Below are 4,551 nucleotides of genomic sequence, written 5' to 3'. Positions count from 1 at the left end.
AGGTTGTAGAATCAATCTTTTAAACACACAAATGGTATTTAAAAACCATCTTTTTGTTCTTTATAGGCTATACCTAGATTTCTAAAACCAAAATTGAAAAAAGGAATCATTTCCCCACAATACTTTTTACTTATATCTGCAAGTAAGCACATATATATGTAATCTGAGATTTTAAAAGATGCTAGCTTTTTACTCTGAAATGAGACTGGACTTTTCAAGTCACTTTTTATTGCCTCCAAATGACCATTCAGAGAAATACTAGAAATTATGAATAGTTAACTGTATTACTTCCCCACTTTTAGCCAGGTATGACATTGATAAACAAAAACTCATGAGGTGGCTCTTGCTTAAAACTAACCATTTTCCCCAAATTATTTAAAATTCCATGGCACCACAGAATCATTCACTTAGAACGGGAGTATTGTCTTTCAACTTGCCTCATGTTAAACAAACTGACATGTGAAGAGAAAATCTCCCTCATAAAGAGGTAGGGAAATTGTGATAAAATGTACACACTGAGTGCTGTAAGCATCAAAATTCAGTTCTTTTACAATATGCACGCACACGCACACACATACCCACAAACACCCCTACTTTGAAACAATTTACTTGCTCCTAACAGAAATAAGAAATCCAAGCAACAGTGTTCCTTAAATTTTAGAATAACTACATTAAGAACATTCTTTTCCCCTTAAAAATATTTGTAATCATTGACCTTCTCAAATTTTAAGGGGAGCTTTTCTGATATTATTATATTCCAAACCTTCATAGAAACCAGAAAAAAAAAGCAGTGAAAGCTTCATGTTTCATTCAAAAATTATTACCCTGAAAATACTACTTAACCAAGTGGGCATCATTCCCCAAGACAGTGGGGTTAACAAAACTATTATTACACACTGTATCATAAGTAAACTATTATCATAGGCATAGACATTTTGATAAGACAAAAAGGTCCACCCTGGACCTAAATGTATCTGAGCAGTCAGTGTTGTACTGTGGCTACAGCTTCACTTTTGTATTATTCCATCTTATTAACAGGCTATATTTCTATGTTTTGTTTAACCAAATATGGATATTGAAAGTTTATTCTTAATAAAACAATGCTGCAAACTATGGTCAACCAACATCTTTTCACCAAAATTTCAATCATAAAATTTGAGAATCTTTACAAAAAATATCAACAACACAAATTTGGTAGCTGCCCATAACATTAAACAAACTGGACTCTTAAGAGTGTCTTCTCAACAGCATATCATTTTAATTATAACCATTGCCAGGTACAGGGAAAACTAACACATATTTTTATGCATCATTGCAACATTATATTCCCAATGTTTTAAGTATACCAAACTATGAGTAAATAAATGATACATGCCTAAAATTTATCATGGTTTATACCATCAGTGGCCAATGGACTTAGGAGTAGTCTAAGACCTTGATCTAGATTTTTATTTATTTATTTTTTATTGGTTGTTCACAACATTACAAAGCTCTTGACATATCATATTTCATACATTAGAATCAAGTGGGTTATGAACTCCCATTTTTACCCCAAATACAGATTGCAGAATCACATCGGTTACACATCACATTTTTACATACTGCCATATTAGTGACTGTTGTATTCAGCTACCTTTCCTAACCTCTACTATCCCCCTCCCCTCCCCTCCCCTCTTCTCTCTCTACCCCATCTACTGTAATTCATTTCCCTCCATGTTTGTTATCCCATTCCCCCCATAACCTCTTATATGTAATTTCGCATAACAATGAGGGGCTCCCTCCATTTCCATGCTAGATTTTGACCTAGATCTAGACTGTGATCTTGACTGAGATTTGGATCTAAGTCTTTCTTTCTTCCTTGATTCCTTTTCATATCTTGCGCCAGACTTTGTTTTGGAATAAGTTTTAGAGGTACCTCTAGTTTTGCTGCGAGATGCAGGCCTGGAACGTGATTTAGCCTTCATTTCTCTCTTGGGCTTGGACTTGGACGGCGATCTTGAATTGGATGTAGATGTTGAAAAAGATGATTTCGGTGTTTGAATCTATCGCTGTCGGAATGGCTTCTGCTACGCCGTCGTCTTCGAATAGGTCTACTGTTTCTAGGGCTATAAGATCTTCTATAGTTGTAATCAAAAGACCGACTTCTTGATCGCCTCCTTTCATAACTTCGGCTTGTATAACGTCTGTATCTGTCATAATCATCATAGCGTGAAGAACGGTACACATTCCTCCCTTCCTTGGCTTTCATTTGATTTGGTGTTTTTCGATCCCCCTGCGCAAACTGTATTTCGACTTGACGACCACAAATCCATTTTCTGTCCAAATTTTGTAAAGCATCTTCAGCATCGCGGACATACTCAAATTGAACATAAGCAAATCCCCTTGGCCGTCGAGTATAAAAGTTAGGTGGAACATACACATCGACTATAGGACCATAACGACCAAATACACGCCATAAATCTTCAGATCTAGTGTAGTCAGCCACATTTCTGACGAAAAGAGAAGTGTTGGGGGAGCGCTGGTAGTGGGACATAACGACGGTGCTAGTTTCTACCAGGGGCAGAAACCGATCAGCGAACCGTTGATGGCGGCTCCTCAGACACAGATGGACGCACGCACGCACGCACGCATTGCACGCAAGTCTGAAAGCTCCACTATAGCAACTGCCTCTTATCGCGAGACTTCACTCCTGCCTCCACTACCTCTCCACTTCCCCTTCCTTCACTTTCTTGACAGTATTCTCTGAAAGACAAAAGGGTTTAACTTTGTTGAAGTTCAATTGATTCAATTTTTATTTTCTCATGTATGACTTCTGTGTTATATCTAAGTAACCTAATCCAATGTCAAGATATTTCCCCCTATATGTTCTTCTAAATTTTTATAGTTTTAGCCATTATATTTAGTCTTTTGATCCATTTTAAGTTTTGTGTATTTTGTGGGATAGAGGGTCTAAATTCATCCTTTACCATGTGGGTGTCCAGTTGTCCCAGTACCCTTTGTTAAAAAGACACTTTCCCCAGTGGGGTGGCCCATGCCTGTAATCCCAGCTGCTGGGGAGGCTGAGGCAGGAGGATCACGAGTTCAAAGCTAGCCTCAGCAATGAAAAATATTTTTATTTTTTTATTTATTTTTTATTTTTTTTTAATTTTATTATTTTTTTATTAGTTGTTCACAACATTACAAAGCTCTTGACATGTCATATTTCATACATTAGATTGAAGTGGGTTATGAACTCCCAATTTTACCCCAAATGCAGATTGCAGAATCAAGTCGGTTACACATCCACAATTTTACATAATGCCCTATTAGTAATTGTTGTATTCTGCTACCTTTCCTATCCCCTACTATCCCCCTCCCCTCCCCTCCCATCTTCTCTCTCTACCCCATCTACTGTAATTCATTTCTCTCCTTGTTTATTTTCCCATTCCCCTCACAAACTCTTATATGTAATTTTGTATAACAATGAGGGTCTCCCTCCATTTCCATGCAATTTTCCTTTTCTCTCCCTTTCCCTCCCACCTCATGTCTCTGTTCAATGTTAATCTTTTCTTCCTGCTCTTCCTCCCTGCTCTGTTCATAGTTGCTCTCATTATATCAAAGAAGACATTTGGTATTTGTTTTTTAGGGATTGGCTAGCTTCACTAAGCATAATCTGTTCTAGTGCCATCCATTTCCCTGCAAATTCCATGATTTTGTCATTTTTTAGTGCTGCGTAAGACTCCATGGTGTATAAACGCCACATTTTTTTTATCCATTCATCTATTGAAGGGCATCTGGGTTGATTCCACAGTCTAGCAATTGTGAATTGTGCTGCTATCAACATTGATGTGGCAGTATCCCTGTTGTATGCTCTTTTAAGGTCTTCAGGGAATAGTCCGAGAAGGGCAATAGCAGGGTCAAATGGTGGTTCCATTCCCAGCTTTCCCAGGAATCTCCATACTGCTTTCCAAATTGGCTGCACCAGTTTGCAGTCCCACCAGCAATGTACAAGAGTACCCTTTTCCTCACAACCTCTCCAGCACTTGTTGTTGTTTGACTTCCTAATGGCTGCCAATCTTACTGGAGTGAGATGGTATCTTAGGGTGGTTTTGATTTGCATTTCTCTGATTGCTAGAGATGGTGAGCATTTTTTCATGTACTTGTTGATTGATTGTATATCCTCCTCTGAGAAGTGTCTGTTCAGGTCGTTGGCCCATTTGTTGATTGGGTTATTTGTTATCTTATTGTTTAATTTTTTAAGTTCTTTGTATACTCTGGATATTAGGGCTCTATCTGAGGTGTGGGGGGTAAAAATTTGTTCCCAGGATGTAGGCTCTCTATTTACCTCTTTTATTGTTTCTCTTGCTGAGAAAAAACTTTTTAGTTTAAGTACGTCCCATTTGTTTATTCTTGTTATTAACTCTTGGGCTATGGGTGTCCTATTAAGGAATTTGGAGCCTGACCCCACAATATGTAGATCGTAGCCAACTTTTTCTTCTATCAGACGCAGTGTCTCTGATTTGATATCTAGCTCCTTGATCCATTTTGAGTTAATTTTTGTGGATGGCGAGA

At 37.8% G+C, this 4,551-nt stretch overlaps 1 pseudogene across 1 annotated transcript; it reads right to left on the bottom strand.

Moving 5' to 3' along the window:
• Positions 1–719: 719 nt before the first annotated feature.
• LOC308639449 lies at positions 720–2,551 on the bottom strand (annotated as a pseudogene). Its single transcript has 2 exons — positions 1,742–2,551; positions 720–763 (listed from the first exon to the last, which is right to left on the bottom strand). The product of its transcript is annotated as an uncharacterized misc_RNA (transcript).
• Between the last annotated feature and the right edge of the window lie 2,000 nt (positions 2,552–4,551).

This window comes from Spermophilus citellus, assembly GCF_964194105.1.
Source record: "Spermophilus citellus genome assembly, chromosome: X".
Classification (NCBI taxonomy): Eukaryota; Metazoa; Chordata; class Mammalia; order Rodentia; family Sciuridae; genus Spermophilus; species Spermophilus citellus.
The sequence above is the reverse complement of the archived record's forward strand: the minus strand, read 5'-3'. Positions and strand labels throughout refer to the sequence as shown.